At 45.5% G+C, this 15,184-nt stretch overlaps 1 protein-coding gene across 7 annotated transcripts in view; it reads left to right on the forward strand.

Annotated features, from left to right (window-relative positions):
* The window catches only part of MAGI2 (membrane associated guanylate kinase, WW and PDZ domain containing 2), a 979,417-nt gene that overhangs the window by 429,187 nt on the left and 535,046 nt on the right, over positions 1-15,184 (forward strand). The window contains exon 1 of one of the 7 annotated variants that reach the window (XM_040343458.1): positions 11,651-11,878. The exons of the other annotated variants lie outside the window; for them this stretch is intronic. The gene's annotated coding sequence lies outside the window, so the exon portion shown is untranslated. Of the gene's footprint in view, positions 1-11,650; positions 11,879-15,184 lie in introns of those variants that run through there. 7 annotated transcript variants of the gene reach the window in all.

The raw sequence follows: 15,184 nt of genomic DNA on the forward strand, positions 1-15,184 counted from the left end.
ATTTTGTTCCTGGGAAATTAATCAGGACCCCCAAACATTATATATAATTTTTTAGCAGACACCCTAGGGAATAAAGTTAGCTGTCATTTTTTATTTGATTTCCAACGGTATTTGCGCAATAATTTTTCAAACGCCTTTTTTTTGGCCCAAAAAAAAAACACGGTTCATGAATTTAAAAAAAAAAAAACAGTAAAGTTAGCACAATTTTTATGGATAATGTTAAAGATGATGTTACACCGAGTAAATAGATACCTAACTTGTCACGCTTTAATATTGTACACACTCATGGAATGGCGCCAAACTTCGGGACATAAAAATATCCATAGGCGATGCTTGTTTTTTTTTTTACAGGTGACCAGTTCAGAGTTACAGAGGAGGTCTAGGGCTAGAATTATTGCTCTCGCTCTAACGCACGCGTCAATACCTCACATGTGTGGTTTGAATGGTGTTTACATATGTGGGCGGGACTTACATGCATATTTGCTTCTGAGTGCGAGCTTCTAGGGACAGGGGCGTTATTTTTTTTTTTTTTTTTTTTTTTTTTTTACCTCATATTTTTATTCTTGCACTTTTTTGACACTTTTTTTGATTTTGGATCACTTTTCTTCCTATTACAAGGAATGTAAACATCCCTTGTAATAGGACTAGTGTGTGACAGATCCTCTTTATGGAGAGAGGCGGGGTCAATAAGGCTGGAAAGCATGGTATTGAAAAAAAAAATAAAAGTTCTCATGCTTTCAGCTGCAATCATGTTCGTTCAGCACAGTGGTGTAGTGTATAGCACTTTGACCTAGCAGCAAAAGAGTCGTTGGTTCGAATTCTGCCCGTGACAGCATCTGCATAGAGTTTGCATGTTCTCCCTGTGCCTGCGTGGGTTTCCTCCCACAATATAAAAACACGCTGTAAATCGGATCCGGTCTAAATAAGCCCTAATATGCAGTAGTATATTTAGGTTTTGTTCTGCCCTAGGCCTGACTACATATCTGCACCTCCTAATAGAAAAATGACCCACCCCTTCCTGTCAAAGCCACACCCTGTTTTTGTATGACCCGCCCAGGAATTTTCAGGGGACCCACACACTAGTTCTGGGGGGCACTGGATTCCCTTAACCACTTCCATACCAGGCACTTACGCACCTTCCCGCCCAAGCCAATTTTCAGCTTTCAACACTGTCGCACTTTGAATGGCAATTGCGCGGTCATACAACACTGTACCCCAACAAAATTGGCGTCCTTTTTCCCCCACAAATAGAGCTTTCTTTTGTTGTTATTTGATCACCTCTGCGATTTTTTTTTGGCGCAACAACTAAAAAAAGACTGCAAATTTTGAAACAAAAAAACGTTTTTATTTTTTTAGGTTAATTTTTTTGTAAATAAGTTTTTCTCTTTCAATTACGGGCACTGATATGGCGGCACTGATGGGCACCGATGAGATGGCACTGATGGACATCGATGAGGTAGTACTGACGGGCACAGATGAGGTGGCATTGATTGGCGGCGCTGCTATGCGGCACTGATGGGCACTCATAGGCGGCACTGATGGGCACTCATGGGCGGCACAGATGGGCACTCATGGGCGGCACTTATGGGTGGCACTGATGGATACTTATGGGCGGCACTTATGGGTGGCACTGATGGATACTTATGGGTGGCACAGGTGGGCACTGATAGGTGGGCACTGTGCATGGATGGGCACTGTGGGGTGGCACTGATGGACACTGTGGGGTGGCACTGATGGACACTGTGGGGTGGCACTGATTTTCCCAGGTTGCCAGTCAGTGCCCATTTGTGGGCACTGATTGGCATCTTTTTTCTTTTTTTTTAATGCTTTTTGTTTTTTTTTTCTATATATTTTTTTTTTTGCACACCCTGGTGGTCCAGGGTGGGCATCCCTGGTGGTCCAGTGTGGTGATCCGAGGGGGGGCTGCGCTGATAAACAATCAGCGCGAACGCCCCCTGTCAGGAGAGCCGCCGATCGGCTCTCCTATACTCGCGTCTGTCAGACGCGAGTGAGGAAGAGCCATCGATGGCTCTTCCTATTTACATCGTGATCAGCCGTGATTGGACACGGCTGATCACGTGGTAAAGAGTCTCCGTCTCCGTGAGAGACTCTTTACCGAGATCGGAGATGCAGGGTGTCAGACTGACACCCAGCATCACCGATCGCCGCGCTGCGTGCCCCCACAGGCGCGCGCGGCATGAAATCCTGCAGGACGTCCTGTCAGGATTGTGTAACCACTTCCCGGACGTAAATCGGCCATAGGCTGGGCGGGAAGTGGTTAATTTGCATAGTTTTTCTCTCACTTCCTGTTTGGCTATGGGGCAGGAAGTGAAGGCAAATCTCCCCAATTGGACACAGATAATACAAAATAAACTGACAGGGCCTATAACCCTCCCTCACTCTATCCAAAATTAAAGAAAATAAAACTTGTTGATTATAGTTCTTGTCAGGGGCGGACTGACCATTGAGTCACTCGGGCACTGCCCGAGGGCCCCATGCCACTAGGGGGCCCCATCCGGGTTGCCAGGCTCAGTAAAACCAGGGACAGTATGTAAAAATCTGTGTTTTTTTTAGATCTGTCCCTGATATGTCCGAAAATGACATGCTTTTAATGTGAATATCCCAAGATTTTAGCTGCCCGCCTCTGCACTACCTCCTGGCGTGGTGGTCATCTGTAAGCCAGAGGGGCCCCATAATCTTCTATTGCCCAGGGGCCCCATGAGTTGTCAGTCCGCCCCTGGTTCTAGTTTAAGCACAAATTTCATAGAGTTTTATTGAGAGCCCTAAGAAAATATAACCATGCCAATAGGCCAGGATAGAGCGTTGCTAATATGTAGGAATGTGTGTGTTAGAGCACCCCACCCAATGTTAACTAAAAAATTATTAATTTGCAAATAAGTATTATCTGCTAATTTTTTTGGGGATGCCTGCACCCCTGATAGTGACAACATTTGTGAGGTGTCTTCACCCTTTCTAATTCATTCACTTCCTGTCACATAGCCAAACAGGAAGTGAGGGTAAAACCTTACTAATATCTTTTCTTGGGGACACAGAGATCAATCTAAATAGTTTCCCATTATGTAAATTGCACTCTAGCATTTTGCTGTGTACACCCCAAATTATTAGGGATCTTGGACTTTGGGGTCCATTTACTAAAGGCAAATCCACTTTGCACTACAAGTGCAAAGCAAGGAAGAAAGAAACAAAACAACTTTGCTTCTACAGGATTGGATGTTAAAACCATCAGTGCTTCCTCTCTGATTTTCAGCAACTATGCTTGTACTGCAGAGTGGCTTTGCCTTTACTAAACCCCAAACTAAATAATCATTTGGGGCAGGGATCCTCAAACTACGGCCCTCCAGCTGTTGTAGAACTACACATCCCATGAGGCCTTGTAATGCACTGACATTCACAGACATGACTAGGCATGATGGGAATTGTAGTTTCTGAACAACTGGAGGGCCGTAGTTTGAAGACCCATGATTTGGGGTGTACACAACAGTGCTGGAGTGCAATTTTCTTAATGGGGACACTAGTTAGATTGACCTGTGTCCCCAAGAAATGACACTGGTAGGGTTTTAACCTCACTTCCTGTTCAGCTGTGTGACAGGAAGTGAAGCCAATTTTAAGAAAAGGGACACAAAGCTCAACACAAAAATAAAAAAACACAAAGCAGGGGTTCTAACACTCACTTGGCTTCCCTCAAACACCCACAATTTGAATAGGATTGCCTTGCGCTAGATTTAAGCACAGTGCTGTAAATCAGCACGTCAAGCCTGTCCACCAATAGCAGTTTTAACTAGTTATTGGGGCGATCAGCGATTTTTATCGGTACTGCGACATTATGGCGGACACATCGAACACTTTTTTGGAACCATTGGCATTTTTCTAGCGATCAGTGCTGTAAAAATGCATTGCTTACTCTAAAAATGCCACTGGCAGGGAAGGGGTTAACACTAGGTGCGAGGGAGGGGTTAAATATGTTCCCTGGGTGTGTTCTAACTGTAGGGGGGGGTGGTACTGACAAGTGTAAATGACAGATCGCTGTTCATGAAGGGGAACTCCAGACCCCCCCAAAAAAAATAAGGTGGGTTCCCTCCAGGTGCATACCAGGCTCTTAGGCTTGGTCTGGAACATAAGGGGTTAAACCCGCGCAAAAAAAAATAGCGTGGGGTCCCCCCCAAGATCCAAACCAAGCCCTTATCCCAGGCACGCAGTCTGGTCAGACAGGAATGGGGGTGGGGACGAGCGAGCGCCCCCCTCCCTCCTGAGCCATACCAGACCACATGCCCTCAACATGGGGGAGTGTGTGCTGTGGGGGAGGGGGGCACTGCCCCCCCATCCCAAAGCACTCTTGTCCCCATGGCGATAGGGACAAGAGCCTCTTCCCGACAACCCTGGCCGTTGGTTGTCGGGGTATGCGGGCGGAGGGCTTATCAGAATCTGAGAGACCCCTTTAATAAAGGGGTCCCCAGATTCCGGCCCCCCACCCTATGTGAATGAGTATGGGGTACATTGTACCCCTACCCATTCACCTGGGGAAAAAAATGGAAAAAAATAATACACCACACACATTTAAAAATTAATTTATTAGTCAGCCGGGGGTCTTCTGCCGGGGCCCCCCACCACCACCCCATTAGGCCCCGGGCTTCGCCATCTTCTGCCGGAACCCCCTTCACCAGTGAGGCTCCTGCCTTTGGGGGAGGGTCCCGGGCTACTACGACGGTTTCTGCGGGGGGGTGCACTGGCACCCCACCCCCGTCTTCAGCGCCGTAATTCACCGGGACCCCCTTCACCAGTGAGGCTCCTGCCTTTGGGGGAGGGTCCCGGGCTTCCACAACGGTTTCTGCGGGGGGGGGTGCACTGGCACCCCACCCCCGTCTTCAGCGACGCAGCGGGCTTGTACGGTGTCTTCCGCCGGGGGACGACACCCGCGGGCTTCTGCGATGCCTTCCGCTTCTGCCTGTCTCCTTCGCGGAGCACAGGGCTTGTCTCCGCTGTCTTCTCCCTTCTCTTCCATTCGATGTTGACACGACGAGGTCCGGCGCTGGAATGCCGTCTGAGCAGTGGGCATGGACTTATATAGGGCAATGCCACCATGTGACCTCAACCCATGTGAAATCACATTCCCATCATGCCCAGGGAATGTGATGTCACATGGGTTGAGGTCACATGGTGGCATTACCCTATATAAGTCCATGCCCGCCGCTGACACGGCATGTCAGCGCGGAACCTCGTCGTGTCAACATCCAATGGAAGAGAAGGAAGAAGACAGCGGAGACAAGCCCTGGGCTCCCGGAGGAGACAGGCAGAAGAAGGAAGAGAGAAGAAAGAAGACGGAAGAAAGCCCTGGCTCCGCGGGGGAGCCAGGCAGAAGAGGGAGCAGAGAAAAGACCGGGGAGTTGGCGCACCCCCGGCAGAAGACCAGGAAGACCGGAACCCTGGCGGAAGGCACCGGAAAGACCGGGGGATAGGCGCCATCCCCCGGCAGAAGACCCCGAAGTCCGGATGCCCCTCCCTAATGAAAAAGAGCTTAAATGGGGTGGGGGCATCCGGCGGAAGGCTCCGGAGAGGACCGAGGGATGGCGCCCTCCCCCGGCAGAAATCACCGAAGCCCAGGGTCCCGGCAGAAGATCGGGAGAGAAGAAACCCCCCCTTCTAAGAGAGCTAAAGAAGAAAGGGGGGGCTCCGGAGCAGATTAATAAAATATTTTATTCTGTGTGGCGTTTTATTTTACTTTACATTTCCCCCATGTGAATGGGTAGAGGTACGATGTACCCCATACTCATTCACATAGGGTGGGGGGCCGGCATCTGGGGGCCCCCTTATTAAAGGGAGCTCGCAGATTCCGATTAGCCCCGCCCGCATACCCCGACAACCAATTGCAAGGGTTGTCGGGAAGAGGCTCTTGTCCCTATCGACATGGGGGCAAGAGTGCTGTGGGGTGGGGGGGCAGTGCCCCCCTCCCCCACAGCACACACTCCCCCATGTTGAGGGCATGCGGTCTGGTACGGCTCAGGAGGGGGGGGGGGCGCTCGCTCGTCCCCGCCCCCATTCCTGTCCGGGCCAGACTGCATGCTTGGGATGAGGGCTTGGTTTGGATCTGGGGGGGACCCCCGCACCGAATCGGCGCGGGTTTAACCCCTCACGTTCCGGACCAAGCCTAAGAGCCTAATGTAGCCCTGGAGGGGGACCCGCGCCGATTTCAAGTTTGAAATTTGGCGCGGAGTTCCCCTTCAGGGCTGAAAACAGCTCGGAGATTCCCGTGCGCCACGTCACGCAGCGCAATCACGGGTACGCCGCTTGGTATTTACCAAGATTTTCACGGCGTACTGACAAGGCGCACGGGAATCCCTGACTTTTCTCTCTGCGCATGCCCAGTATGCAAATGAACCTCCCGAGGTTCAGGCGCACTGTGCAAGCGTACGGGGATCTGTTTTCAAAAAACACTTTCCCTTTCAATTCGGCCCGCCAAACACTTCAAAACACATGTCACTTCACTTCCCCTGCATCCCCCCACCTCCCCCCCTAATAAACTCCCGCCCGAACCCCCGCAATTTACAGTTTAATGTGCCGTGCGCCAGGTCTGTACTGGTGCACAATGCACCCTCTCCTGGGCGCACGGAGCACATTAGTAACTAGGGAAATACACTGCACTAGCAGCGTATTTCTTTAGTAAATGGCCAAACGGCTGCTACTCCTGCTTTTACTCCATGAGTCATGGAGTAAAGGCTTGGTAAATCAGGCCCTATATGTTTGTGTACATTATGGACCTTCCATGTATTGACTTAAGGCAGCCTATTCACTTCAAATGATGTGTCAATATATATAAATGCACAATAAATGTACTTGCACTATATTTTGCTAACACAATGCACGACAACTATGTACTGTGGTGTACTGTTGTGCAAGCATTTGTTATACTGCATTTGTGCATTAAGGTGCCATTAAGAATAAATGGCAATAAACAACAGCACAAATACGTAGGTGTTAGCGCTCACTATTACAAGCACATATTTTGGGTGGGAACCTAGGGAATGAATATTGAGGAGACGATGGGGGTTATTTACGAAAGGCAAATCTACTTTGCACTGCAAGTGCACTTGGAAGTGCAGTCGCTGTAGATCCGAGAGGGACATGCAAGGAAAATAAAAAACAGCATTTTAGCTTGCACATGACTGGATGGTAACATCAGCAGAGCTTCCACTCATTTCAGATCTACCCCTCAGATTTACAGCGACTGCACTTCCAAGTGCACTTCCAAGTGCACTTTCAAGTGTACTTGTAGTGCAAAGTGGATTTGCCTTTCATAAATAACCCCCAATGTTAAGTCCCGGTATCTGTATTTTCCACATGAACTAAGGTAGAAAACAATACCGTATTCATGACTACGTGAGAGGTGAGCATACCAAGTTCAGTTGCTAGATCTTGGTGCTAGAGCTGTGCATTAAAGGTAGGGTGATTTGTAATGGTAACCATCCAAATACTCCCCACTGAGGAAAACCGCATATCAGCTCTCCTCTTCTCATGTGCTGTGAGCACAAGGAGAGGAATGCCAATAACCAGCACTTCCTATTTACTCTGTGATCAGCTGTGATTGAACACACAGCCGATCACATGATACGTCATATGCTCTTTACCACGGTCGGTTATGCAGTGTGTCCGAGGGACACACTGAACCACAGATCGCCATGCTGCATGCCCCTAGGGGTGCGCACGGGCAGCTCATTCTGAAGGACATCATATGACGTCCATTTAGAATGGGAAGTGGTTAAATTGTCAGCATAGACTAACTAACTGTAGCCTAACCAACTGTGCTCCTAAAAATGTTCCCCCTCTTCCAACCTATCCTGCCTAATCTGTAATAAAAACATCTGTATACTTACATATTTATTTTTATCTTTATCCATTCTAGTCTGGTTATGTGATCATGTAGGTCTGTGTAAGGAAGCGCTTAACAATGGCTCTGAATTCTGAGAGCTGTAACGTCATACACAATGGGGTTGATTTACCAAAACCGGAAAGTGCAAAATCTGGTGCAGCGGTGCACCGTAGCAAATTAGCTTCTAAATTCAGTTTGCTCAAATAAGCTTTGGCAAAATACCTGGAAGAGGATTGGTGCACCAGATTTTGCACTCTCCAGTTTTAGTAAATCCTCCCCAGTCTTCCATAGCCCAGCTATTTCTGCATCTTTCCTCTGTAGCAGACACTCGCTTACATCGGGGAGCTAAAGCTGTGTGATCATGTGACCTGACTGAAGTGGATTAAAAAATGGAGGTAGGTACACAGATCTTTTATACACATTTTAGGCATGATAGGTAGGAGGAGCGTGGGGGGTATTTTTTTGAGTAGACATAGTTATGCTTTTACTGCACTAAAAGTGAACCTTTCGTGATGGATACAGAGAGGCTGGCATGAAGACCTCCTTTAGAAAGTGCTAGTTGCCTGGCTGTTAAGCTGGCCATCTGGATTCTGACTTCTGAGTCACTACCCAGCAAAGTATAAAGCAAGAGTACTGGCAGTGCAGTCAGGCATCTAGCATTTGCAGAAAGAGAGCTCAGCAAATGCTGCCTCCGTGTTTATCTCATGATGGGCTACCAAAAATATTTACCGTATTTGCCGGCGTATAAGACGACTGGGCGTATAAGATGACCCCCTAATTTCCCAGCTAAAATGTTGGTTTTGGGATATACTCGCCGTATAAGACGACCCCCTTCATACTAGTCTGTCTGGAAGCTGAGGGGTAGCCAGAACAACCACTGACAGGAACAACCGCTGACAGAAACAGGCTTTTTTCAGATCTCACTGTACCATTACATTACATTACATGCCTCACTGTGCCATTACATGCCTCACGGTGCCATTAGTAACACGCCTTACTGTGCCATTAGTAAAATGCCTCACTGTGCCATTAGTAACCTGCCTCACTGTGCCATTAGTAACATGCCTCACTGTGCCATGCCTCCCTGTGCCATTAGTAACATGCCTCCCTGTGCCATTAGTAACATGCCTCCCTGTGCCATTAGTAACATGCCTCACTGTGCCATTCCATTCCCTGCCTCGACGATCTCCCTACCTTCTCTTGTTTGCAGAGTATGTCAGACGGGCATCCATGATTCAAAAGCCGCGCCTCCTCAGGCTGTTCCGTGATAGGCGGAACACTCATTTTCCCAGCATAGCCTCTGTTCAGTGTTCCGCCTATCACGGATGTCCGAACACTGAACAGAGGCTCTGCTGGGAAAATTAGTGTCATGGATGGCCGCCATCCGACAAACAGGTACCCGGCGTATAAGACAACCCCCGACTTTTGGGGCATTATTTTACATGCAAATGGTCGTCTTATATGCCGGAAAATACGGTAGTGGATATAAGTACCCTGTCTAACATTTTTCATGTGGTACACATGGGGGGTTATTTACAAAAGGCAAATCCACTTTGCACTACAAGTTCCGTGATAGGCGGAACACTCATTTTCCCAGCATAGCCTCTGTTCAGTGTTCCGCCTATCACGGATGTCCTCTCGTCCGAACACTGAACAGAGGCTCTGCTGGGAAAATTAGTGTCATGGATGGCCGCCATCTGATAGACAGGTACCCGGCGTATAAGACAACCCCCGACTTTTGGGGCATTATTTTACATGCAAAAGGTCATCTTATACGCCGGAAAATAAGGTAGTGGATATAAGTACCCTGTCTAACATTTTTCATGTGGTACACATGGGGGGTTATTTACAAAAGGCAAATCCACTTTGCACTACAAATGCACCGAAAATGCACTTGGAAGTGCAATCGCTGTTGATCCATGGGGGACATGCAAGGAAAATAAAAAACAACATTTTAGCTTGCACATGCTTGGATGATAAAATCAGCAGAGCTTCCCCTCATTTCAGATCTTCCCCTCAGATTTACAGCGACTTCACTTCCCAAGTGCACTCGCAATGCACTTGTGGTGCAAAGTGGATTTGCCTTTCGTAAATTAACCCCCAAGGCATTGATACATTGGTACACTATAAAGATAAATAAGACCATTCACAATATAAATAATATTATATATTGGAATGAATGCTCAATGCTACTTTACAGTTTCATAAGTGGTTGGCCATAACAACAAATCAACATTTGTCATTCAATCTTTAATCTCCACTGATAATATAGAAACCCAGTATATGGTTGCTATAAGCAATTATTAAATCGTTATATATTCCCAATTACATCTCACCACCATTTGCAGATGAGGGCCCAGATTCAGATACAAATGTGTATCTTTATGCGGGCGTAGCGTATCTCCTATACGCTACGCCGCTGTAACTTTCTGAGCCGCGTATGGTATTCAGAAAGATTCTGCGCCCGAAGTTACGGCGGCGTAGCGTATAGGGGGCGGCGTAAGCCCGCCTAATTCAAATGTTGAAGATGTGGGCGTGTTTTATTTAAATTATGTGTGACCCCACGTAATTGACGTTTCTAACGAACGGCGCATGCGCCGTCCGTGAACGTATCCCAGTACGCATGCTCCAAATTACGCCGCAATAGTCAATGCTTTTGACGTCAACGTAAATTACGCACAGCCCTATTGGCGAACGACTTACGCAAACAACGTAATCAATGGAAAATTCCATACTTAACATTGCGTACGCCTCATATAGCAAGGGTAACTTTACGCCGGAAAAACGACGTAAAAAAATGTGCCGGGCGCACGTACGTTTCTGAATTGGCGTATCTAGGTCATTTGCATATTCTACGCGGAAATCTACGGAAGCGCCCCTAGCGGCCAGCGTAAAATTGCACACAATTATACGCCGGCGTATGCAAGTTACGTCGGCGGAGGAAGCCTATTTTTTAAGCGTATCTGCCTTTGAGAATCAGCGTAAGGATACGACGGCACAGTTTTTAAATGGTGTCTGAATCCGGGCCTAGATCTCCATGGTGTTGTCAAAGAATATTAATAAAGCTTGGCTTATACTGTATGGTAAAATAAACAGAAGGCAGAGCAGATGATTTTACTAATAAATATATACGCTAACAATGATATCGAGCAGCAATAAATTCTATACCTTTTTTCTGTATTGGCTTATCTATTGTTCAGCTAATGCAGACAAACCTTAGTAATGTCACAGAGGTCATCATCTTTCAAATCATACTGATTTCAGTAGCTGGTAAGGGGGGGGGAGGGGGAAGGTAAATGTGCAGCTTCACGTCAGCCTTGACTGGAGGAAATCCTCCATTGTGAGTCCCATCCCCCACTGCAATCAATCTGGCATAAAGAAAATGTAAATTTCGTAGGTAATTTACTTAGTGTTATCTGACATTGATGTCTATATAATATATTCCATAATTTTTTTATCAATGACATTTTTCTTTAATTGAAATCTGTAATTATTATTGTTTCTTAACTTTTTTTCCTTTAAACATAAATATTTTAAATAGTATCCCTTATTACATTTTAATTATCCGTGTCCTTTTATCCCATACCTGCAGCGTATTGGCCTGTCCCTTTTATTGCACTGAACCCTACAAGCAGCATAGGGGTCATCATGCTGAGAAATGTAAATGACCCTGAATGGGCTCCACTGAGTTTGGATTGGAGAGGGAGGGGGGGGAGAGAGGAGAGACAGCAAGAACAGGCAGGGAGAGACTGAGGGTAGCACTCGCTTCATCTTTTAAAGGGAGGGGAGAAAAGGAGCTCAGCTGCAGTTTGTGCCTGTGTCTGGCTTGTGCAGAAAATTCTAGGCATCCGTGCTGGGAAAAATATACATATTTGAGCACAGCTGAGGCTTATTCTATCTGGGAGAAATCGATTTCTCTCCCACTGAAAATGGGTTGGATCAGTACAGGTGACTTAAAGAATTCTAGAGGATGGAGTGGCTGAGGATGACAATAAGGTAGGCGATGACTGTTTATGTCTGCTCTTTGCAATGCATGGATCCATTGTTGTGTACTAGGCTATTTGTAGATCACACATTATAAATTCCACTACCATAGCAGGTTGATGGGACACGGTGTTTCTAAGGCTATGGGTTCTAATAGATATGACATATAGGTTATTGTGATGGGTGATTGTGCAGAGGCTTGCAGCTTGTTTCTATATGATCCTGGCTAATTGTGCTGAAAATTACCTTTGTGTCGAGGATGGCAATCTGAACATTGCAATTTTATGTTTTTTTGCTTTGATGAATCTTCTTGATATATGGACCTTTTGGTAGTTTTGATCTGGTGTGCTTTGCACCAAGGCACTTATCTCTGTCAAATTGGCTAGATTTTATGTAAAGGCTTACTCCATTTCAACCTTCTGCTTTCTGCTTAATAGCAGAGGTTATCAGCTCTAAATAACAAAGAAATGCTGCACATGCCTGTAATGTGCAGGAAGCTGGAGATGTGAGAGAGCAGTACATTGATGCCGCTTCTCCCAAGATCAGGGTATTTAAATGGCATGAGAAGCACGCTTCACATTGACATTAAGGAATGGCACAGCACATGAGCAAGCATTTAAGCCAGATATGAGAATCTTGTTTAACCAAGCGTTCAAACCACTGCAGTTTCTATTGGCACTTACTGGGGTCCAGAGACCCTTTACTGCTTATTATGATATTGTGTGTTTTTTTTTTCCAAATAGCAAAGTATGGGTTAAAATGATGTGAAATCGTGAATGTGAGGTATACATGCTTTGCATAGACATGCATTGCAGTCAGTGGAACATCTCCTGCATTACCTTTTTGCATATGGGGTAAATGTCTGGGTCCCAGTTGGCCAGATTGAGATGCAGTGTGACAACGAGCTAGCAACTGTGTGCTGACATTTTTCTCTGCATCTACTGAGGATGGCTTATTGACTGTTACAAATCATTGAATATGGTGCGATTTTATTCTTTTGTCAAAGAATTGTTATACATAATATAAAAGAATTACATAGTGGCTCTTGGTTCATGTTGGTGCACTACATTAAATCCCTTGATACTAGCAGTTGTGGTTACTTCAATGAAAGTGCAGTGAAGAGATGGCACTACCATGGCTGCTTTTGTGGTATTGAACACTTTTGCTCTGTAGCCAAAGAAGAGAAGAAATCTGTAACATGTTCCTGTTCTTCATTAAATAATATACACCTAACATTACAGATGCGATAAATACTGGGTGACCAAAAACCTGGAGCACTCTTTACAATGTTACTCAACCAAGCATGGGATCAAAGTGCTACAGCTTGGGATGTGTTTCTACCCTGCATATAGTGTCTACTAAAGGACAGTCTGCCAGTATAAAATAGAGAGTCAGCAACTTGGCAAAACAGCATGTTTCATAGTGGTATTTAAGTTTATCAAAGACCTGTCCGATAGAGTGTGGGAACATTGTGAGCAAAGGAACCAGTGATAGCTTGGGAGGGCAGCCTGCCTGTCTGCATTCTAGCTCTGCAGCCACTGAAATGACAACGGGACTTGATTCAGAGGCAGCTGCCGGCTTGAATATTCAGCAAAAGGTAAGAAGCCTTAAAAGCAACTTGCTAGAGTGTGATAAGGGATTAACGCTGGCAAAGAGTGATGATAAAACTGACTGATGCTTATTATGCACATTTCTTTTTATAAATAGGCTGCTTTATATAGAACTCTGAAATCCAGGCTGGTGCTGTTAATTTGAAATACCTTAAGGCCATCAATACTTTTTCTAGATATTGATTTTGGGTCTTTGACTGTCTTTAGAAAATTTCGATTTCCACACCTTCATCTCTCCTCTAAAACAGGAGAATACAATCATTTTGGAAGAGTCAAGAGCTAAATACCTATAATGGTTTATTTCACAGGACTCAAAGGCAATACAGTCCAGGCAGATTGTGCCATTGGAAGGGTATAATTATAATTAGGTTTTTAGATAAAAAATAAGGTACTTTTGATGAACTGCATATCACTTGAGTGTGTTAAATGCTTTGTGTAGGGAAATCAATGCATTTGTTCCTTCTAAATGTAGAAGGCAAGAAGACAATGCGGTTCGAGAACATCAGAAGAATAACAATGCAGGTTAGAGGTTCTATTGTGTAATAATGATCTTGAGTGGTCTGTCTGACATATTTTGCTAGTATCAGCCATTAGAGTATTGTTTTTCTTTTTATAGGGGGAGAATTTTATAGGATAAATAGTATTCTGAAATATTAGACTATCCTGATACAGTGCTGTTTAATTATTGCAGTAATTATGGCCCTAAAGGGCACGTACACCTTTCTGCACATTTTTGACAATTTGAACATTTTAAGGTTGGCAACGTGATTAACATTGTAAACAGCGTTGGCCCAGTGTTTTATTAGGTTGGTATTTGCTTTTATTAAATCAATTATTAAATCAATTAAAATCCAGTCCATCCATCCAGTGGCCAATGGTAAATAATTGATTTGTTTGATACCATGCAGAAACCATGCAAACATGGAAAAAAGGCCTCTTAAAGCGGAGGTCCGCCTAAAATATAAAAATATTAAAAGCCAGCAGCTACAAATACTGCAGCTGCTGACTTTTAATAAATCGACACTTACCTGTTCAGGGTGCCAGCGATGTCGGCAGCCGAAGCCGATCAAACGCTCGGCTCTTGGCTGCCCCTGCCACCATCCTTGGTGAGGAAATCTGTGGTTTCACTTCCCGGTTCCCTACTGCGCGTCCTCACTGGTCCCTGCTGTCTTCTGGGACCTGTGTGTTTCCCAGAAGACAGTGAGGGAGGACAGTGTAGGTGTTGGACATGACGTAGGTCACTACGATCACCGCCGTAATCTATGCCAGGAAGTGGGAGTAAATATCTGTATTACACAGGTATCTGCTCCCCCCTTAAAGGTGTCAAATGTGACACCAGAGGGGTGGGGAGGATTTCAAAAAGTGGAAGTTACATTTTTGGGTGGAATTCCACTTTGTATAAATATCTTATGAACAGTTGTCTATGCTCATGCCAACTTTTAAGACTTCTTTCTCCCATTTCATTGCAGCATTGAAGAGTAAAGGGTATTAACCGGTAACTATGGGCAACAAGGCATATTTTTCTTCAGACATCATTTAGGCAAAATATCAGTTGGGGTTGATTTACTAATGGAGGAAAGGATGCTTTCTTAGCAAAATGAATGATGGTAAAAAAAGGGTGATCTTGAATACCCAATTATGTACAAGTAAAATTTACAAAAAAACTCCTATCACACAATTGATTGACTAAAGTGACCATAGCTTCACT

The sequence above is a fragment of the Rana temporaria genome, chromosome 3, assembly GCF_905171775.1.
Source record: "Rana temporaria chromosome 3, aRanTem1.1, whole genome shotgun sequence".
In the NCBI taxonomy this organism is placed as follows: Eukaryota; Metazoa; Chordata; class Amphibia; order Anura; family Ranidae; genus Rana; species Rana temporaria.